A 22,989-nucleotide genomic window follows, 5' to 3' on the forward strand; every position below is an offset into this window, starting at 1 on the left:
TAATAAGTATTTTTTATTTCTGCCTATTCTACTAAGCGTAATGTTCTCGAGTCTCATCCACGTTGTCGTGTGTTCCGGGAGTGCCTGCCTTTTTCATCCCAATGTGTGCGGGGAGCATAGCTTACTTACCGAGTTTCCAGTTGATGGATGCCTACCCTGCTTTTGAAAATGTTTTCAGTTAAAACAAAATTAAGTAGTTATCTTTATGAAGGATTCAGGTAGTAGCTTCATAGAGAGAGAGAGAGAGAGAGAGAGAAAGAGTAAAATCTGAAAGCCACTTCCCCCTCCTGACTTCCTCTCTTCCCCCGAGGTATCCCTCTCAGCAATTTGTGAATATCCCACCATCTTCTTTTCTGTGCCTCTGTGTGAGTTTGTGTAGTTTTGATTTGGGGATATAGATGGGATGGCACTTGGTTCATGGCTCTGGGGTCCGCTTCTTCACTTAGCCCTTGGTCTTGGGGGTGTTCCCAGCACAGCCATCTGAGTTCTTCGTGTTCCCTGGGAGCCAGCCCTGAGCTGAGGGCCCAGAGGTGGGGGCCTGGGCCAGTTGAACAGGTGTCCGCTCTCTCCCCCTCCCCCGGCTCCGAGCTGGGGCTCAGTGAACCTTTGGGGAGGCAGAAGAAGGCTTCCTGGAGGTGGTCAATTCCAAGAGGTTTGTGGAGGAGGGAGGCATTGGGACAAAAGGGGTCCGTCTGTCAGGGGTGGACGTGCACTCCTGCTGGCTTCACCAGCGCCTCCCACCCAGCAGCTGCCGGCAGGGGCTTCCTCTTCCTGTCTCTGTAAAGTGCCGCTGGAAGGAATAGGCCCAAGGAGAGGGAGATTTGCTGGGTCAACAGAAGATGGACCCTTGAGGCCTCCCTTCTTGTTGCCGCGGAGTTGCCCCTTGCTGAGGCTGGAGGCAAGCAGCGTGCTTGGATAGGGACCCTGTCCCGCGGGCAGGCTGTGCTGGGCGAGTGTGGGTGAAGGGTGAGGATGTCGGCTGCCTCCCCAGCATGGGGGACTGCCTGTGCTCAGATGTGCTGGCTCCTGGCTCTGCCCCATCCCCAGCCAGCTGGGTCACTGAGGTGCTGAATCTTTATCGTCATGCTTCTTTCCTTGACGCTGCCTCTGATGTATACGTGAATCACATTCCCTGCGTACTTACTGACATTGGTTGTTTTCATTGTTTTTCCCAATTTAATAATTCAAATAGTGCCGTAATACTGTTGTATGAAGCGGATTCCAAGAGATTGGAATCCTGTGCTGTGGTGTCTGAGGGCAGCCAGCTGCTCACCCTGGGTGGGCTTGGCTTGTGACTTAGGGTTTCATCTTAGCCTCTGTCTCCTGAGCCCTTGGGCACAGTATAGGCGGAGGAAGAGTAGAGTAGGCCTGGAAGGGAAGCCGTGAATAGGTGGGTTTGTTGATTTCCCTGTGATTTTTCCAGCTTAATGCAGCTCAAACCTGGGTAATAGGTCGACCCTCCCCCCCTTTTAAAAATAGCTTTATTGAGATTTAACTCACAAGCCATGCAGTTCAGTGATGTAAAGTATACAGTTCAATAGCCTTCAGTGTATTCAAAGAGTTGTACATCTGTCACTGCGGTCTAGTTTTACAACATTTTCATTAAACCAGAAAAATACCCTGTACTCGTGAGTCATCACTCCCCACCCCACAAGTCTACTTTCTGTCTCTATAGATTTGCTTGTTCTGGACATTTCATATGAATGGAATCATAAGTATGTGGTTTTTTCTGGACTCCCTTTTAAAGGAAAAAAAAAGCCTCACCTGTTGATTTAAACTTTCTTATTAGAGTATAACTTAAATGTACAAATATAAAACTTGGTGTAAGTGCCTCAGACTTACATAGTTTTTACGTAAGTATAAAGCAAGCATGAAATAAAGCCAGAATAAAACTAATAAAACCAGAAAGCCGGCCCATTTCAAATGAGCAATATTAATTTTTTTAAAAAAAATATATTTATTTATTTATATTTATTTTTGGCTGTGTTGGGTCTTCGTTTCTGTGCCAGGGCTTTCTCCATTTGCGGAGAGCGGGGGCCACTCTTCATCGTGGTGCGCGGGCCTCTCCCGTTGCGGGGCACAGGCTCCAGACGCGCAGGCTCAGTAGTTGTGGAGAGCGGGGGCCACTCTTCATCGTGGTGCGCGGGCCTCTTACCGTCGCGGCCTCTCCCGTCGCGGAGCACAGGCTCCAGGCGCGCAGGCTCAGTAGTTGTGGCTCACGGGCTTAGTCGCTCCGCGGCATGTGGGATCTTCCCAGACCAGGACTCGAACCCGTGTCCCCTGCATTGGCAGGCAGATTCTTAACCACTGCGCCACGAGGGAAGCCCAGCAATGTTAATTTAATTGGAAGGATGTGAACTGAAACGAAATTGCCATCGTTGGGTTGATAGCAGAGAGCTGGCCCCCTGTGTTTCCCCTGCTTCTGTCGCTTGTGCCTGCTGGGCTGGCTGGCTGGTTTGGGGTGATTCTGATTACAGTTGTCCCTCGGCAGCATCCTGGGCAGGGGGATTGGTTTCAGGACCCTCACGGATTCCAAAGTCAAGATGCTCAAGCTCCTTATATAAAATGGCACAGTATTTGCATATAACCTATACACATCCTCCCTTATCTTTTAAATCATCTCTAGATTACTTATAATACGTAGTATAATGTAAATGTTATGTTAATAGTTGTAAATACAGTGTAAATGCTATGTAAATAGCTGCCAGCACACAGCAAATTCAAGTTTTGCTTTTTGGAACTTTCTGGAATTTTTTTTTTTTTCAAATATTTTCAATCTGAGGTTGGTTGAATCCGAGGATTACAGAACCCAAAGATGTGGCTGGCCGGCTATACCCACATTTGAGCCTGAACTGCCGATGAGTAATCCCCAAATGGCTGTTTTAATAGTACACCACTTGATAACCTGGAAAGCTGGCTCATTTGATCAAAGATACGGGTGTAATAATGGCGTTATTGAAATCTGCATATAGTGGCTGATAAGCCCACTTCTCGTGGGAATCAGGAACTTGGCACAGAGATGGGCTTTGCTCAATTCACACGGATGCTCTCAACGTGAACACAGTCCTGACTGCTAAGAGATTGGGCCTTTGAACTGGGCACATCCAGGCTGCCATGGGCTACAGGGTGGCTCGATTCTCCACCCCACCCCCTTCTCTTTTTTGAAGCACAACCTTTGTTTGTGTTGTGTGCAGTGATGTCATTTGGCCTTCACAAAGAAGGAACTGAATCATAAACACAGGAGCATGCCGGAGCCCCAAATTGCACAGCAGCACTTGCTTGTGAGATGGTCATTTGGATGACCCAGGGCATGCTCTCATTACTTTTAAAATTTTTTTATTATTTTTAAAAATTTTTATTTTTTTAACATTTTTATTGGAGACTTTTTAAAAATTGAGGTGAAATTCATATAACATAAAATTAACTGTTTCAAAGTGCTGTACAGCATATCTCTAGAGCTGATTCACCTTGCTTAACTGAAACTTTGTGCCTGTTGATTAGTAACTCCCCATTTCTCCCTTCGCCCAGCCCCTGACAACCACCATTCCACTCTGAGTTTATGAATTTGACTATTTTAGATCCCTCATGTAAGTGGAATCACGCAGTATTTGTCTTTCTGTGACTGGCTTATTTCACCTAGCATAATGTCCTCCAGGTTCGTCCATGTTGTCGCATACTGCAGAATTTCTTTCTTTTTAAAGACTGAATAATATTCCATTGTGTGTATGTACCACATTTTCTTTATCCATTCATCCATCAATGGACGTTTGGGTTGCTTCTACCTCTTGGCTGTTGTGTCTCGTGCTGTAGTGAACATGGGTATGCTAATACCTCTTTTGAGATCCTGATTTCAATTCTTTTGGATAAATACCCAGAAGTGGGATTGCTGGATCATCTGGAAGTTCTATTTTTAATTTTTAGGAACCTCTAAACCTGTGCAGTTTTCCACAGTGGCTGCACCATACTACATTCCCACCAACAGCGTGCAAGGGTTCCAATTTCTCCACATCCTTGCCAACACTTGTCTTTTGTTTTTTTGATAATAGCCATCCTGACAGGTGTGAGGTGATATCTCATTGTGCTGTTTTTTTTTCCTTTTTAATTAATTAATTTATTTATTTAATTTATTTTTGGCTGTATTGGGTCTTCGTTTCTGTGCGAGGGCTTTCTCTAGTTGCGGCGAGCGGGGGCCACTCTTCATCGCGGTGCGCGGGCCTCTCACTATCGCGGCCTCTCTTGTTGGGGAGCACAGGCTCCAGACGCGCAGACTCAGTAGTTGTGGCACACGGGCTTAGTTGCTCTGCGGCATGTGGGATCTTCCCGGACCAGGGCTCGAACCCGTGTCCCCTGCATTGGCAGGCGGATTCTCAACCACTGCGCCACCAGGGAAGCCCTCATTGTGCTTTTGATCTGCGTTTCCTTGATGATTAGTGATGTTCAGCATCCAAAACATACTCATCGCCCCAAAGGAAACTCTGTATCTACAAAGCAGTCACTCCTGATTCCCCCCTCTCCCCAGCCCCTGGCACCACTAATCTACACTCTTGTCTCTATGGATTTACCTATTTTGGGTATTTCATAGAAATGGAATCATACAATATGTGACTTTTTGTGTCTGGGCTTCTTTCACTTGGTGTAATGTTATCAAAGTTCAACTACATTGTAGTGTGTATCAGTGCTTCATTTCTTTTTGTAGCTGAATAATAATCCATTGTATGAATATACCACATTTTGCTTATCCATTTAGCATTTGATGGACATTTGGATTGTTCCTACCTTTTGGCTGTTGTGACTACAACATTCGTGTACCTGTTTTCAGTTCTCTTGGGTAAGTACCTAGGAATGGAATGATAGGAATGATAATTCTATGTTTAACTTTTTGGGTTTGATATTCTAGAATTAGGTAGTAGTGATGGTTGTACAACAATGTGAATGTATTAAATGCCACTGAATTGTATATTTTATAAGGGTGAATTTTATGGTTATGTGAATTAAATCCCAGTGGTGAGGGGGACAGGGGAGAGCTCACAGATCCCGAAGCAGACATCCTTGGAGTCTGGATTGAGTCATATTCTCAGCTCCGGGCAACCCAGAGTTCTCATCACCTCTTGGGATCTTGCGGACTTCCTGGGTGGTGAGGACACCAGGCTTCAGCCCCATGGTCCCTGTTTGGGGTGGTAGGTGGGAGCTGTCTGCCTCCCAGCCTTAGCTCACCCTGGCCCTTTCTGGCTTCTAAATGAGAGATGCTCACTGTAGAACTCAGTGCCCTCAGTTTCCCCACCTGTGACGTGGGCCCATGAGCAGCCAGCCGTGGCCGTGGCCCGGGGTCTGTGGGCAGCAAGGCCTGTAGTGGGTCAGACGTGTGGCAGGTCAGACCTCCGACGCCACCTTCCCCTCTCTGGCTTTCGTATTGCTTTCCAGAGGGAGCCGCACAGGCCTCAGGGCCAGCTCCTCTTTCTTTTCAGGTCTCCAGGGCCTGCTGCTTCCTTCTGAGATTGCAGTGGGATGGAGACCATGGCCGCCCTGTCTGTCTGCTCAGCCCTCACCGCACATTGCTTCCCCCTTTGTCCCATCTCAGTGAGTGGCAGCCCCGTCCCTTTAGTTGTTCAGGCCGAAGCTGAAGTCGTCCGTGGTTCCTCTGTGTCTCTCACACCTCAGAAACGTGTCAGCAAGTCCTCTTGGTTTACCGTCAAAATGGGTCCAGGACGAGCCATGCTGCGGGCCCAAGCCGCTAGCATCACTTGCGCGGTTGCGGAAGACTCCTAACAGGCTGTTGGCTTCCGTGCTCGGCCCCCGACGGCCTCTACTAGCACAGCAGCAGGGTGACCTTGTTGGAATGTAAAAGTCAGCTCAGGGCACTTCTCTGGCCCAAGCCCCGCCCCCCCACGTAGTTCCTCATTTACCTACAGTGAAGGCCAGTGTCCTTACTGTGGCCTCCATCTAGTACCTACACGCTCGCTCTCACCTTGCTCGTGGCTGCCCCACGGCTCCTGCAAAACATTGGGAACACCCCACCTCAGGGCATTTGCACGAATGATCCCTTGACCAGGGATGCTTTTCCTCCCCAGAGCCACATAGCTTGCCATGTAACTTCCTTCAGGTCTTTACTCAAATGTGAAGCCTCCCTTGGATACCCTAAAATTCCATGCCTCGTCTCCATAACCCTTTTCTTTCTTATCAGTTATCACCTCCTGATATACCATATATTTTACTAATTTGTATAGTTTATTTCTGTGTCTCCAGCTAGCATGTATGAGGCAGGAATTTTTATTCTGTACTGTCAGCTCCTAGAACAATGCCCTGCACATAGTAGATGCCCCAGAAACGTTTGTAGAATGGCTGCATCAAGAGGGAGTGAATTGGGCCATTTTATAGATGAAGAAGCTGAGTCTCAGGAAGGTTGACTTGAACCTAGTCTCTTGACTCCCAGTGCTCTTTTGCTGAGCCATAGTTCCACCTCCTTCTCCCTATGGCCCTGTGTCTAGGGACAGCCACGCTAAACCTCGTGGGTCTGAGGCTTCCAAGCTCCCCTTAGGAAGCTCCCTTTGTTAAAATGGTAACTACGGAGTTGACGTTCATGCAGGTGATGGAACAGCCTGCCCCGTTTGTTGAGTGCTCACTCTGTGCTAGGCGCTGGGCTCAGCAGCTTAGATGGATTTATTTCTCATTTAAACCTCACCGCATCCTGAGGAGGAGGAGGTGTCATTTACCCCATTCTGTGAATTGGGTGTGGAGAGCCTTATGTGTGGAAATAGAGAGCATTCACGTGGGCAAACGTGGAAAGGATCCATAACTTCTTGAACCAACGAGGACGTGTCTTAAGGAATTCTGGTTGCTGTATGATGTGCTGCAACCGTTTGGAAAAGTCATATGGCACTTAGTTACTCTAGTTTTTAAAACGCACGTGCCTTTTCATCTAAGCAGTCCAAATCTTGGTAGCCTGTCCTAAAGAAGTCAGATTATCAGGACATAAGGCTTTGTGCACAGGGATTGAGTGGCCGCACCCCAGAGACCACGCTGTCTCCTTTCACTTCTGTGTTCTTCCCACGCAATACCCTGGCACGGGCTGTGTTCCTCTTCCTGGCCTGCTTTTCACGTGGCCCAAACCTTCCTGTTCTTTAGATGTCAGCGTAGGCCTTCCGTGACCATAATATCTGCAGTATAGACGGTCCCCAACTTACAGTGGTTCGACTTATGACTTTTTGACTTTAAAATGGCGTGAAAGAGATATGCAGTCAGTAGGAACCGTACTGGGAATTTTGCGTTTGGATCGTTTCCTGGGCTAGTGATGTGCGGTGCGCTCCTCTCCCGCGATGCTGGGCGGCAGTAGCCACAGCTCTGTCAGCCACGCGGTCACGAGGGTAAACAGCCGATACACGTGTAACCATTCTGCACCCACACGACCGTTCTTTTCACTTTTGGTAGAGTATTCAATAAATTACACGAGGGATTCAACACTGTATTATAAAACAGGCTTCATGTTAGATGATTTTGCCCAACCGTAGGCTAATGTAAGTGTTCTGAGCATGTTTAAGGTCGGCTAGCTAAGTTTTTCAGTAGGTGAGGTGTGTTAAAATGCATTTTTGACTTGCGATATGTTCAATTTATGATGGGTTTATTAGGAGGTAACCCCGTCATAAGTTGAAGATCTGAATGTCCTTTTCCTACCTTCCTCATTTTCTATCTCAGCATCTCAGCCCTTGGAGCCCTCATCACAGTGTATGCAATGTGTCACTATTGTATTTCTTTTTTTTTAAAAATAAATTTATTTATTTTATTTTTGGCTGCGTTGGGTCTTTGTTGCCGCGTGCGGGCTTTCTCTAGTTGCAACGAGCAGGGGCTACTCTTCGTTGCGGTGCGCGGGTTTCTCATTGCGGCGGCTTCTCTTGTTGCGGAGAACGGGCTCTAGGCATGCGGGCTTCAGTAGTTGTGGCACGTGGGCTCAGTAGTTGTGGCTCGCGGGTTCTAGAGCGCAGGCTCAGTAGTTGTGGCGCATGGGCTTAGTTGCTCCGTGACATGTGGGATCTTCCCGGACCAGGGCTTGAACTTGTGCCCCTGCATTGGCAGGCGGATTCTTAACCACTGCACCACCAGGGAGGCCCCACTATTGTATTTCTTTGTTGACTCCCTCCCTCTCTTTTTCTCTGTTGTGGGAACGTCTGCTCCCAGGTGCCTATCTGGTTGACATGGTTAATACTTAGTAGCTCTTTGTTGAATGAATAGTGATACAATGAAATGACACACCACCATTAAACAGACAGGGTTGGAGTTGTATGTAATTAACTGGAAGGGGCTGTTTGTGTTGTCTTGCTAAGGAAAAAAAGCTTGTTGTAGAAGGAAGCTTAACAGGTGGGCTTGGAGGGAGATGAGACAGGCATAAACTTTTTCTTTATACATCCTTGTTTGACTTGTGGCATTAAGTACAAATTTCGTAATAAAAAATCTGGCCAACAACAACAACAAAATCACAAAAGAAAAGATCATATCCAGTCAGAGGGAGCATCAGGACTTGAACCCTGGTCCTTCTGACTCCCAGCCTTTGTTCTTACCCACCACCCAGCACCTTCCATAACCTTTCCACATCCAGCTTCGCAGCGTCCCCTCACTGCAGTCCTCAGAGGAGGACAGAGTATGAGCTATTAGCTGTTTGGATTTTATTTTGTAAATTGAGATGAAATTTTCAGACAGTAAACCAGGGCGTGGTTTGATGAATCGTTACAGGTATATCACCTGTGTGACCCATACCCAGATCAAGATATAGAACATTATCAGTGGCCTGGAAGATTCCCTGGGGTCCTTTCCCAGTCAGTTACCAGACCGTCCCATCCTCTCAAGTGGCCACGCTTCTGAGTGCCTTTCAAAGATTAGTCTTGCCTGTTCTTGAACTTTATGTGATTGGAACCATATGGTATGAGCTATTTTTATCTGGCTTCTTCTGGCTTCTTCCTCTCAACATGAACTCTGCGATTCATATGTGATGCTGCAGCTTAGCTTTTTCATTGCTGTGTATTATTCCATTGTGTGGATGTATCACTATATATATATATATATATATATTTTTTTTTTTTTTCCTGTAGATGGACTTTTGCCTAGTTTCCAGTTTTGGGGGGATTATGAGAAAAGCTGCTGAACACTCTTGCCTGTGGACCCAAACACTCACTTCTCTAGCATGTAGATCCAGGGGTGCTTGCTGGGTGCTGGGATAGAATCCAGAAGTAGATCCAGTATAGATCCAGAAGGGGAAGTACTTGCTCAAGGTCACACGATGACTCATGGGTGAAATCAGCCTATCTACCCCACCCCCGAAGCCCTCTCACCCTGGTCTTACCAACACTTTCCACCCCTGGCCTGCTTCTTCTCACCCCAGCCTTGTGGAGGGTCAGACCCCTCCTCGTACTGGAAAGAGCCTCGCGGAGCGGCTTCGTCTGGGGCTGGCGCACGCCTGGCTGGGACCGCCTTCTCTTCTCTTCTCTCGCAGACCTCCCAGGCCGCAGAGGCAGCCTTGTGTCTCTTTCCTCAGCTCCCTCCACTCAGTTCTGTGGCACCAGCTCCTCGGGAGGTGCTGCCTTTAGCTATTTCCATACCTGTCCCACCTCTCCACCCTGAACTCTCCAAGGGTGGGGACAGAAAAGAATATGGGCATTTTTTTTTTTTTTTTAATTGGAGTAAAATTGCTTTACAGTGTTGTGTTAGTTTCTGCTGTACAATGAAGTGAATCAGCTATATGTATAACTATATCTCTTCCCTCTTGGACCTCCCTCCCTCCCCTCCCCCCCTTCCCCCCTTCCCCCCCATCTAGGTCATCACAGAGCACTGAGCTGAGCTCCCTGGGCTTATTGAGGTAAAATATACATACCGTACAATTTACCCTTTTAACCATTTTTATTTTTATTTATTTATTTATTTTTTAACATCTTTATTGGAGTATAATTGCTTTACAATGGTGTGTTAGCTTCTGCTTTATAACAAAGTGAATCAGTTATACATATACATATGTTCCCATATCCCCTCCCTCTTGCATCTCCCTCCCTCCCACCCTCCCTATCCCACCCGTCTAGGTGATCACAAAGCACCGAGCTAATCTCCCTGTGCTATGCGGTTGCTTCCCACTAGCTATCTATTTTACGTTTGGTAGTGTATATATGTCCATGCCACTCTCTCACTTTGTCACAGCTTGCCCTTCCCCCTCCCCATATCCTCAAGTCCATTCTCTAGTAGGTCTGTGTCTTTATTCTCGTCTTACCACTAGGTTCTTCATGACCTTTTTTTTTTTTTTTCCCTTAGATTCCATATATATGTGTTAGCGTACTGTATTTGTTTTTCTCTTTCTGAAACCATTTTTAATTGTACAACTAAGTGGCATTCTGTACATTCACATTGTTGTGCAACCATCACCACCATCCAGCTCCAGAACTTTAAAATTTTCCCAAATGGTGACTCTGTGCTTATTAAACACTAACTCCCCATCACCCGCAGCCCCTGGTAACCCCCCTTCTTCTTTCTGTCTCCGTGAATTTGACTACTCTAGATACCTCATATAAGTGGAATCATTGTAATTGTCCTTTTGTGTCTGGCTTATGTAAACACTTAGCATAATGTCTTCAAGGTTCATCCAGGTCCTAGCATGTGTCAGAATTTCATTCCTTTTGAAGGCTGTAATTGTTCTTTGGAGCACATTTTAAAGGAACCTCAGATCTTCAGGATTGAGTGAGGGGATCAACTTGACTGTGGGAGTGGGAAATAAATAACATTTATTCACATCTCCTAGGCGCCAGCCCTTCCCCTATGTTGTCTCATGTAATCCTCACCACATCCTTATGAAGTAGGTACTAATATTATCCTCATTTTACAGATCAGGGTACTAGGCTCGGTAACTTGGCCAAGGTCACACAGCAAGTCATTGGTCAGCCAGGATTGGACACTGGGTCTGCCTGCCCGCACAGCCTGTGATCCACGTCCCCACCGCCACCCAGGGCAGTGCCCCGCTCAGGCTGAGAGTCATTTCCTCAAATTCTTCTTATCAGCTGATTGGAGCTGAGTGTAGGGCCGATGGATGCCAGCTGGCTCCGAGGAGACAATGGCAGTGGCTCCTCCTCCCTGGCCCAGGTCCCCCTTCCTGGGCCCTGGTTTCTGTTGAAAGCCCCTTTGTGAAGCAACCTCCTTGGGCCGGGCAGGGGTCTGCAGGGATGTGGGCCTCAGTGTCCCCCCCTCCCCCCACCCCAGCACAGGCTGGCAGGGGCCACTTCGTCCAGCACAGGCCTGGCAGGGCAGCCAACAGCAGGATGTCACTCTTGGCAGAACTTTCTCTGAACAAATAACTACCAGGAGTTTTGGGATTGAGAGGATAGATAAACAGGAAGAGGGAGAAGCTTAGAAATATTTTTCTTCCCCTCCTGTGCCCTGGAGATTTCTCCCTGCTCTCCCCTTGGCCACTGGAGGTTTGAGGTGGTAGAGCTCTTCGCCTGTCAGAAACCGCCCTGAGGCCTGGGGAGCCATGGCTGTCGAGTTTTAGGTTTTAGGGTTTCAGGCTTTGTTTTGCCTGATGGGCTGGGATAAGCCTGGGCGCTGGGGCCAGAGAGTCCCCAGTTTGAATCTTGGCTCCGCTGTTTCTTTGCTGTGTGATCTAAGCTAATTAATTCAGCCTCAGTATGGGCCAGAATGGAGAAATGACGTAGTGAATATTCATTGAATACTGGCTGTGGGTGCTCAAGTGGGCATATACAAGGATTATCATGTCAGTTAATCCTCACAGCCCTCAAAGGTGGGCAGGGTTATTGTCTTTATTTGACAGCTGTTGAAGCACAGAGAGGTTAAGTGTTTCTGTCAAGGTCACACAGCTGCTGGTGGTGGAGCTTGGGCTCGAACCTAGGCAGCTGTGTACTTAGTGCCCTTCTATTTTATCAGTTTGGCATCTGGTACAGACCTTGGCACACTGGACTGTTGGTACTCTTAATTGCTTTCCCTTCTCTTTTACAGAGAAACGAAGTTTAGTTGGGGGTAATGTCATGGTGGGGTGAGGCCTGCTGAGCTCTGGGCCCCAGCAGTCCCAGAGCAATATTTAGCCCTTTGTGAGTTGGCTTCCCACAGGCTGCCTCCTCCATGCAGCCATCTTAGGTTGACACAGGGTGTCGTCATGGCTCTCTCCAATTGCCCCGGCGTGGACAGCACATCTCACCCCACGGAGCAACATCCTAACTCTCTGACATGGTCCCCAAGGCACTTGGGGCTTAAACCAACCTTACCCCATCCTGTATTCTAGCCTCACAATGCGATAATAATAATACTTCCTAGGAGGTTCTGCACAGTGCCAAGCATCTCTCTCTCTATGCTGTTCGCTCTGTTCAGAATGACTTTCTTGTCTGTCAAATGTTGCTCATCGTTCAAGGCCCAGCTCAGTGGCCTCCTCTTCCAGGAAAAGTTCAGTGGCCTCCTCTTCCAGGAAGCCTTCCTGGAGTTCCCAACCCTGAATTAGCATCTCCCTCCTCTGTGTAGCTCAGGGTAATGGGAAAGGTCCTGGAGTTCCTGCCGTGTTGTCAGCCTCTCTAAGCCTCAGTTTCCTCATCTGTGGATTGGAGATCATTGGACGAGGAAAAGGAGAAAGCCTGGATTCTCAGGCCCTGGCCTGTGTAGAGTTCACCAGGGCTGGTGAAGCTTGGCCCCTTCAGGGTTAACTCCCTGCCATGCCAGGGGCGGAAGTGAGGAGGACAGAGTGTGAAATGAAGTCACTTCCCTGCCTGGGGGTCTGCCATGTGCCTGGCCTTCTGCAGTAAATCCTGTTTCCTCCTTGGCCACTGTGTGCCCACCCACTCCTGGCTCCCATGACCCTGAAGGTCACCAGCAGGTGGGGCTCCCCATGGAATGTTGGCCTGTGGTTCATCCGGCGAGGTCACTTCCTGTCTGGATAAGCTGACCACCTTTCCTGCCACAGCCTTCCACGTGCGGGTTTCATGGGAATCATGGGTGTGGGGTCCAAGGGAGGCTTCCCGAGGTCAAGTTCAATGCCCAGCTGATGCCTTTTATTCTGGGGGCACTGGGGCCCAGGGAGGGCAGGGCACTTCTCAAGGTCAGGCCTCTGGACCACACTGCAATTGTGGGGCCTCTGTGGTTGTCCCCCAGGGTCGCAGGCCTGTAGGGTAAGGTGAGGAGGTCATTCAGCCTCCCTGGGCCTCCTTTTCTTCTTCTGTGGAACCTGGGGGAGCCTGTGTGTCAGATCTGCCTCGAGAACTGACCTGGTCAGCCCAGGACATCCTTGACCTCATTTAATCCTCACTTCACTGCAGGGACCCTGAGGCTCATAGAAGCTCAGGAACTGACCTGGGTCTCTGGTGGGGGGATGGTGCTGGGCGTCTACCCAGGCCTCTCTGACCCCAATGTCCTGGTTTATTCCACGGGAAGGTATTTAGCTTTTCCTCAGTGGCAACTCAGGAACATCCCCACTCCTCTGCTCTTTTCCTGTGGGATCAGGGTCTCCTTGGGCTGTAAAGTTGATGTAGAACCCTGGTCCCTGGCATCAGTGTAGTGTGCATACTGTGTAGTTCCTTTTTCCCCCTTCTTTTTTCTATAAATAGTATATATAGGAAAATCAGAGTAAATAAAGATATGCAGGAAGATTAGAAAAATCATCTGTGATTCCACTTCTCAGTGATAACCACAGTTTATCATTAATGTTTTGAGATTTGTCCTTCCAGACATTTTTCGTGGTGTGTGTTTGTGATTGTGTGTGAGTGTTTGTGCTTGTGTACAGGAACCCTCTCTCCTTTTCAGTGGGATGAAGCTGTAAATTACTGTTTAGTGTCTTTTTTTTTTTTCAAACTCAACATACAATAGATATTTTCCTATGTCAGTAAATAAACTGCTCCTTGCTTCTTTTGAAGGAAACCTTTTTTGGAAACTTTTAAGTTGAAATTTAACACACATCACAAGTATACAGCTCGATGATTGTATGAAGTGAGCACAGCCTTCGGAGCCTGACCAAGTCAAGAAACAGAATTCCTCCAGCACCCCGACCCTGTACCCCATCACCGTCCCCACCTCCTTCCTGCTCCAGACATGACTTTGTGCCTGATTTCCAACACCATACACTAGTTTGGCCTGATTTTGAGTTTTAGATAAGTGGAATCATATGGTGTTTGCTTATGTTGGCTTCTTTGACTCCACATTCTGTTAGGGACGGTCATCTGATGCTCTGTCCATTTTAATGACGATATGATGATGTCCATGATACGTTCAACTTTGACCACTGTTGATGTGAAAGATGTTTCCAGTCTTTGACTAATATAAACAAAACTGTACCCAACACCTTTGTGGCCGTATCTTTGATTATTTCCTTTGACCCAGTTGACGAATTGCTGGGTCAAAGGGTTGTAAATTGTTAAGGTATTTTAGGAGTATTGCCAGATTGTCCTCTAGGGAGCTGTGCCAATTTACATCCTGCCAGGTGCTTAGGAGGGAGCCCATCCCTGGCACCCATGCAGAGATCTGTTGTTTTCATCCTGCTGTGCTTATGATGCCGTGAAAGGCAACACGTGGCAGCTCCTTGTTCCCTGTTTTTAAATTAGGTGAATATCTTTTCTCACAGTCATGGTCATTTGTATTTCTTCTTTGTTGAGTTTTTGCTTTTGTTTTTGGTATGCTTTACTTTAAAAAAATTTCTTTTTAAGGTTTTTGTCCACGCTGCGCGGCATGCGAGATCTTAGTTCCCTGACCAGGGATCGAACCCGCGCCCCCTGCATTGGAAGCTCGGAGTCTTAACCACTGGACTGCCAGGGAAGTCCCTGGTATGCTTTCCTTTTAAGACATACTTGTTTTCTCATTAAAAAAAAAACCCTCTATATTAAATATGATAAATATAAAAATATGTTGAAAATATTTTTATCCAATTTTTCATTTGCCTTATAACTTTGTGGTTTTTCTGTGTTGGTTAAAAGCTGACCATTTTTTAATGTAGTCTGGTCTATCGATATATAACTTTATGTCTCCTCTAGCAGTTGCATAGAAAGTTCTGTTATGCCCCAAGATTATATAAATATTTACTTATGTTCTCTTCTTTCGCTTCTCTGGTTCCCTTTGTAGTGTGTCATTGTTCATCCTTCTGTACTTACCTTAGGAGCATGATGTTAGGTGAGGGACAGCTTAGAGGTTAAGAGCATGCACTCAGAGGCTTTCAGCCACCAGTGTACCCTTGAGCAGATTACAGAGGCCCTCTGTGCCTCAGTGTCTGTAGCTGCAAAATGGGAATAATGCTAGGACACAATAACCAAGGGCCTATGGTGGGGGTTAAATCACGGTTATTTGCAAACTTTTTAGTCTCAATATTCCTTCCTTTACACTCTTAAAAATTGAAGACCCCAAAGAGCTCTTGTTTATGTGGGTGATGTATTTATAAATTGATATTTACAATATTAGAAATTAAAACAGTATATTTAAAAGCGTATATTTATACATTCATTTAAAAAATAATGATAGCAAACCCATTATATGTTAAAATAAATAAATTTTTTCCTGAAAAATAACTGTGTTTTAAATATGGTAGGAAGAGTAGCATTGTTTTGCCATTTTGCAAATCTCTTTAATGTCTGGTTTAACAGAAGACAGCTGGATTCTCATATCTGTTCCTGCGTTCAATTTGTTTGTTTTTTTTTATTGTATTTATTTATTTTTTTTGGCTGCGTTGGGTCTTCGTTGCTGTGTGTGGGCTTTCTCTAGTTGCGTCGAGCGGGGGCTACTCTTCGTTGCGGTGCGCAGGCTTCTCATTGTGGTGGCTTCTCTTGCTGCGGAGCACGGGCTCTAGGCACACGGGCTTCAGTGGTTGTGGCACGCAGGCTCAGTAGTTGGGGCTCATGGGCTCTAGAGCGCAGGCTCAGTAGTTGTGGCGCACGGGCTTAGTTGCTCCGCGGCATGTGGGATCTTCCTGGACCAGGGATCGAACTCATGTCCCCTGCATTGGCAGGCGGATTCTTAACCACTGCGCCACCAGGGAAGTCCCCAATCTGTTTTGATATGTTGTTTCAATTGAAGTATAGGAAGAAAATCCAGCTTCACACAGGTAAGTTTTTGGAAAAGGGAGGAGTATTTTGTTAGCCTGTGGATATTTTCCTTTGATACTACATAAAAGTTCAACAAGTGATAGTTTCTTAAAGGGAATGTAGAATCTGAAAACATATTAATGAACTTTTCATATTTTGTTACATTAAAATTCACTGGACTCTCTTCTACTATGAATGGCTCTTTGACCAGGTGTGATTTTGTAACACCATATATCAGTCATTGGGAAAATATTGGTTCACTGACTTGTTCAGATGTTCCAAATGTGGCACAGTTCATTTCATCATATCCAAAAATTACATATGTTAACCATATCATCGCAAAATCTTTGTGTTTTACGAAGCTTTTAAATTCCTGGTAGATGATGCAAGTTTTTGAGAATTGTAATTTTTCCTTAAAAGTTCAAACTTTATCACTGACCATAAATGCTGTCAGTTGTTTTCCTTGAAGGGACAGGCTCACTTTGTTCAGTTTTGAGAAAATGTCTACCAAATATCCAATTGTGAATAACCATCATTTGTTTGTCAGCCATTCCTTCACATGAAAGTGGTGCTCCACGAACAGAGAGGCTGGTTCAGCCGACAGCGCAGAGCAGCTCACAAGGGCTTGTCCTGCAGACATCTGTCGTTTGCCACTAACTAGCCCATGTGCTCTTCCCAGGTCAGCACACAGAGTATTGAAGAGACATGTACTCAAGGGCTGAGAGTCAGTGAAATTAATTGGTTTCACTGCTCCATCAAGGACATTCTTAAGTGACACTGGTGTATTTTGTCACCGCAAGTGATGACCAGCCCAGTTCCGGGCCACTGCTGGGCCTCCTGCTGAGCCTCTAGCAGTTTCACCCACCGTGGCCTTTGCTCCTCATGGTGAGAAAGGCAACGATGTCTTAGTACTGTCCTGAGAACGCTTTGACCTTGTGCTTCATTCTCTGGAGCAAGAGAGCTCTTCCTGGTCAGGGTCTTCCCTGCTCAGTAAAGTGAAGCAGAACAGCAGGGAGGTGCAGGGAGAGGGGTAGGAGGCCCCCCGGTCCTGGCCCTGCTGGCCACTGTCTCTGTGACTGGGCAGGTCTCTGGCCTACTCTATACCTTAGTTTCCTCTTCTATAGAATGAGAGGGACAGACTAGAGTCTCAAAGGTGGCTATGACTCTAAGATACATGTTGGTGCCTAAGGGGAATTTAGACCCTGTCTTGTGTTTGCGAGAGAGAGAGAGAGAGAGAGAGAGAGAGAGAGAGAGAGAGAGAGAGAGAGAGAGAGAGAGAGAGAGAGTGTGTGTGTGTGTGTGTGTGTGTGTGTGTGTGTGTGTGTGTGTTGGGTGTTGGGGGATGAGGCCCAGGGCAGGCAGTGGGCTGGTCTGAGCCCCTACCCTGGGTACAGACTGAAAGTTTGATGCCCCCTTCTTCTCTAACCTCCTCCCCCAGCTGTCCCCTGGCCCCATAGTAGGGGAGCCCTGGAGCATGGTGACTTCCTCTGTGTTTGTTCTGCAGCTGAGGCAGATGTTTCCTGCAGCTGGCCACTCAGCCTCCTGCCCTATTTTTAGCTCCATTGTTACCCACCCCAGGCATCTGGCTGCCAGGGGTGTGTGAGAGGCTGTGGCCCTGGAAGGGGCACTCTTCCCTGGGTTTAGCTTGTTCTCTGCCTTCTGCCGGGTCCCTGGGTTAAGCTTCCCAGTGTCTTTTGGGAAAGTGAGGGTGGCTACGGGAAAAATGGAAGAGTAGATGGATACGTGGATGATGCAGTACAAAGGGCCCAGGCTGCGAACCAGAGGCCTGGCTGTTGTTATGTAATAAACGCTCCATGCCTCAGTTTTTCCATCTGCTAAACGGCATAATAGCTTGCACTTCTGCCTTTCTCATAGGGTTGTTCTGAAGCTGAAATGAGATAGTGGATGTGAAATTTGTTTAGCAAAATGACATTAGGAACGTACAACTATTGTGGGTTCAACCCTGTGGGGGCCCCGGAGGAGCATCAGATCCAGAGTGGGGAGATGAGGCATGTACTTTCCAAACACTGGGCCAGTGGGCGCAAAGTCAGGGTCGTGTGGGGTATAGGCTGCGTTTTGGAAGGTTTGGAGGGGAGGGGGACATTTCCACTGGATGTTGATGGATGGGGTGACGGGGTGAGGGTGGGGATGGTGTTCCTGGTTGTTGGACCAGGAGGGCAGAGGCATGGAGGCAGGGAAGGGCCGGATGTGTCCTGGGAGGTCCAAGCAGTAAAGGGCCTTGAGCATTTCTGGCCGGTAGCTCTGGAGCTGCTCCCCTAGGAAGGGGCCCCACGGTGGGTCTGGGGGCAAGAAGCCCAGCGACCCCCTTCCTGAGCTGGTAGCCAGCACAGCAGCTCTGCTTCTGGCTGTTTTACACACTGGACTTCCATGAAAGATTGATTTTGTGCAAAGGCTTGAGCTGCTAAAATGTCCTACTCATCTTGTCCAGCTCCCTCACTTTCCAGGTGGAAACCAAGTGTGGCCCAGAGAGGGCTGTGTTGAACTTGAGGCCTCTCAGAGAGCCTTTGCTGGAGGGAAACATCTCCTGGGGCTTTTCCTGCTCCACACCATAGGGCAGCTGGGACCTGGCTTTGCCTGGAATGTCGGGGGTGTGGAGGGTAAATAGGGGATGATGAGGGTGGGAACGGGGGTCTTGAAGGCCAGGCAAGGGAGTCTGGACTGGAGGCCGCTGGGGTGGGAGGGATGGGGACAAATCCCAGAATTGGGTCATGGTTCTTCCCAGCTCCTTAAAAGGATACTTTGGGTCCCTGTGGCATTGCTGGAGGTCAGAATTGGGGTTCAAGTGTAAGTTCCCACTAGCCTTTTGGGGCCCAGTCCCTGGAAGCAGCCAGGAGAGTGTCAGCAGGGCCAGGGTCCTGGGCGTGGTGTCAGGAGACTCTAGGTTTCTGCTGACCTTGAAAATGCCCAAATGCCCAAATGCCCAGCTTCTTTGTGCACCATCACTGAGCACGTGAGCATGTCCATATACTTTTAACCCTGCTCTCCCCAGGGCCTTCCCCCTACTCCCAATCTGAGATGGACGGGGGCTTTAGGCTCTTTCAGGCACAGAATGGATGTCCTTTCCAGAGTTGACTGGCGCCTCCCTGGGGATTTTTACACTCGCCTCCTGCTCGTCCTTGAAAGAACCTACAGGCAGGGTCCCTCCCAGCCAGATAATACCTTCTTGTTTTCCAGGGAGTTCCCCTGCTCAGAAAGGCCCCTGAGAGGGACACAGAGAGACTCCAGATGGGGAGACTCTTGGGATTTCTCTCTACCTTTTTGGAGGAATGGAGCCCAAGGCTCTACCTACACTGTAGAACAAACATTTAGCAGCTTGGAACTTTCTAGATTTATACAACTGACTCGGGGAGAGCTCCTGCACCACACGGCCTATCAGTTGATGGTCCTGTGACGCGTGTGCATCTCCTCAGCTGCCCCATGGGCCCTGGTGGCCAGGGATACTGTCTTCTGTATTCGTGAGCCGCCGTGGCCCCAGCAAGGGCTGGGCTCACAGGATCCTGGCATCGACCTGCTCGAGCATGACCGGCAGGGAACCCAGTGTTCTACCGTGAAAGGGGAAAGAAGGAAGTTGTGCCCTGCGGTGTATGGTCATTGAGGGCCAACCCTAAAAATGACGGAGTGCATCAGTCAGGATTAGATTTGCCTGTGAGCAATAGGAAAAGCCAAATAACAGTGGCTTACACGAGAGGGAAGTTTATTCCTCTGTCCTGTCCGAGCCCAGAGCTTTGCGGTCCAGGCCTGGTGCGGTGGTTCGGCTCCACAAATTCCCGGGGTGTGGCTTCACGTGCTGGCAGTTCAAGACGGCTCTGAACCGTCAGCCATCGCGCCTATGTTCCAGGCAGCAGGATGGAGGAAGGGGGCAAAGGGGGCTCGTGAGGAAGGATCTGGAATTTGCCAAGGGCACGTACTGCCCCTTATGTTCCATCGGCTAGAATTAGTCACCTGGCCCCAGGTAGCTGCACGGGAGATAAGGAGTGTGGTCTTGGCCGTGGGCAGCCATGAGCTCAGCTAGCTGCCCTGTCCCTCCTCTGGTTTGTGTAGTGCAGACGGAGGGAGGGAGGGGATGAAGGCATTGTGGGCATTTTGATCAAACCTGAGGATGTTCCCAGGCTGAGAAACTGGGCCAGCGGTTCGAGGGCAGCAGAGCCTCACCCAGGGAGATTTTTCAGGAGGAGGCCAGTCCTGCCTTGGGACCAGAAAGCCACACGCCCCAGGCCAGGAAGGGAAGCAGGGGCTGAGCCTGAGGGAGAAAGGCTTTCAGGGGGCTGGAGCCAGCCCCGTGGCGTGGTCAGAATGAGGGAGGTGGGCCACCCTCTTCTCAGAGGGTTGGGGTGTGCTGAGAAAGTGCTGTCCCCCGTCCAAGATCCCATATAAGCAGAGCTTCCTATCAGGCACAGCTGACCCACCATGGGGAGCTCCAGAGATGGGGGGTTCCCCCGGCCTGGAAGCAGGTAACTAGGGGTGCTGGAAAGGGCCCTTTTCTTTCCTGAGGGTCCTGAATTCCAGGAACCCCCAGCCCCACTGGAGCACCTGGTAGCAAGTTCCAGGGTCTATTGCTGGCCGCGGAGCAGGCAGGCGCGCTCTCGCTGCGCTCCGCCTGTCAGGTGAGCCGAGAGGGAGGCTTGTTGCCCCTTCACTGAGGGCGGGGCCTGCTGCTCCACCTGCAGCTTCTCCCAGCCCAGGGGTCCATCTGCAGGGTGATCCCCTGGCTCCGCTGCTGCCCCACACCGGCCCCCGCTCTCCACAGCTCCTCGGCTGGCCGCCCGGTCACTCTGCCCACCTTCGTCCCACCTCCAGAGCCTCCCCCCGGTTTGCAGGCTGAAGCCCGGAACACAGGGCCCACCTCACGGAGGCAGCCCACCTGATGGACACATGGCACTATTTCCAAACATTCATCCACCTTTTGTTTTTAATTTTTAACCTTTTTTTTTTGGTTTAGAAAAACTAAAAACACTTCAGAAACATATAATTTAGCTGGTGAAGGTCTCCTGCAATCTCAGACCCCAGACAGCTTTATTTTTTAAAAATTGATCTTGTCCTAATTTTAAAAAGAAGGAGGCTAAGGGGCAGCGGTTGCGAAGGGATTGGTCTGGGTGACCACCAGAGACATGAGGTGAAGGGCTACGCAGCAGAAACCAGAACTCTGCTTCTACTAAGCCACGTAGCCTGGGGAAATTCACGTCATTGACCCTGCTTAGCTGTTTCCTCTCTGCAAAGTGGGAGCCGTAAACCCCGTCTCGCCTCCCTTGAAGGTGGTTGTCAGCAGCAAAGACAGAGAAACCACAAAGACACAAAAAGCGCCACCAGGCTGCAGGAATGGAATGATTATCATGGGAACATGGATGACCACAGGCAGAGGGTGGCAAAGGCCCTGAGCCGAGGGAGCACAGGGGGACTTGGGGGTGGGTGAGGTGGGGGATGCACTGGGTGAGGAGCTGTGACCTCTGTCCAACTTTGAAACTATTACACATAACTGCACTTAAAAACATTCCCAAAGTAATCATGTTCACTGTAGGAAATTTAGAAGTGATGGATAAGCAAAAAAGAAAATAAATACCGTACTCAGTCCCCCAGCTCAGGAATGAGTACCATAATGTTTAAACATCTTCCCCCTTTTGTGCCTGCTTGTTGTTGGGTGCCATCCTTGGTCCCATCAACAAGGAGCCGGGCAGGGTGGGAAGGTGAAGTGATGGAGCTGATTTGTTCCATCAGCAATTGTGTGTCTGGCTCCCTCAGTGGGACAGAGCCAGGAAGGACACAGGATGGCCCCTGCTGGGAACAGCATGCAGTGGAATGGAATGGAATGTCCCATTTTGTGATGCTCACAATGGGCTGTGGGAGTTGAGGGATGGGGGTGGGTGTGTAGTCAGTCTGGGAGAGCTTCCTGGAGGAGCTGGGCTTTAACTTCCAAGGGTGGGTAGAATGTGGGGGAGGAGGGCAGTCCAGGTGAGAAGGTGCGGGGTGGGAGCATCTTCCCCCGCACCCTCTTTTGTGCACTGAGACCTGCTCCTTGATGCCGGGTCTCGCTCTTCTGTGAGTCCTGAGAGCTGCAGGTGCCCCCAGGTTGTCATCTATTCATCTCAGAAACATTTCCTGAGCATCTACTGGGACCCGGGCACTGTTCTGGTGCTGGGGCCATGGTGTGGACAAATTAGGCACCGTCCTGCTCTTGGGAAGTCAGGGAGGCTGCTGCTACAGACATAATCCCGTCAATGAGGCAATTGAAAAATAAAAGGAGGTCATAAGCTGGAGAAGAATTGAGGGGTGTGTGTGGACAGACCGCATCGCCAGGACCTCAGAGAGGCTTCTGAGGAAGGACGTCTGAGCCAAGACTAGGGGAAGGGGCAGCCACATGAGCAGGCTGCGTGGTGCTCCAGGTGGAGGGGTGGTGGGTAAGAAGCTTTCGTGAGTAGGAGAGGGTCTGGGGTGTTGGAAGGAGGAGGAGGACGTGGCCAGTGGCTGGGGCATCATAGCGAAGGGAGGGGTGGGGGCCTGTCCGCCGGGCTGAGGGGTTTGCATGTTACAGCGTGATGGAAGGAAATGACATGACCTCCGCCCGAGCGCCCTCTGCCTGTGATCGTCCGTGTTCCCGTGGTAATCCTTCCATTCCTACAGTCTGGTGGGGCTTGTTGTGTCTTTGTGGTTTTTCTGTCTCTGCAACTGACAACAGCCCTTGAGGGAGGCGAGACAGGGTTTATGGCTCCCACTTTGCAGAAGAGGAAACAGCTAAGCAGGGCCAACGATGTGATTTAGGACTTTAGAGATCCTTCTGGCTGCTGCATGGAGGATGGATTGCAGGGGTCATCCATCCTTCCGGAGGGAAGGAGAGAGACTCCTGGAGGCTGCTGTAGTTGCTCTAGGCAGGGGCCAGTGACCAGTGGTGGCAGAGCAGTTTGGACCGACTAGGGGTGCGAACCCGTTCATCTGTGGGTGGGCTTTCAGA

The 22,989-nt window shown here is 49.0% G+C and overlaps 1 protein-coding gene across 8 annotated transcripts in view; it reads left to right on the top strand.

Moving 5' to 3' along the window:
• The window catches only part of PALD1 (phosphatase domain containing paladin 1), an 84,318-nt gene that overhangs the window by 6,812 nt on the left and 54,517 nt on the right, over positions 1–22,989 (top strand). For 2 of the 8 annotated variants that reach the window (XM_068547742.1, XM_068547749.1), the window contains exons 2-4: positions 4,748–4,828; positions 9,800–9,841; positions 14,661–14,777. The exons of 2 other annotated variants lie outside the window; for them this stretch is intronic. The gene's annotated coding sequence lies outside the window, so the exon portion shown is untranslated. The remainder of the gene's footprint in view (positions 1–4,747; positions 4,829–9,799; positions 9,842–14,660; positions 14,778–22,989) is intronic. 4 more of the 8 variants (XM_068547744.1, XM_068547746.1, XM_068547745.1 and 1 more) reach the window with 4 other exon arrangements.

Source organism: Eschrichtius robustus, chromosome 7, assembly GCF_028021215.1.
Source record: "Eschrichtius robustus isolate mEscRob2 chromosome 7, mEscRob2.pri, whole genome shotgun sequence".
NCBI lineage: Eukaryota > Metazoa > Chordata > Mammalia > Artiodactyla > Eschrichtiidae > Eschrichtius > Eschrichtius robustus.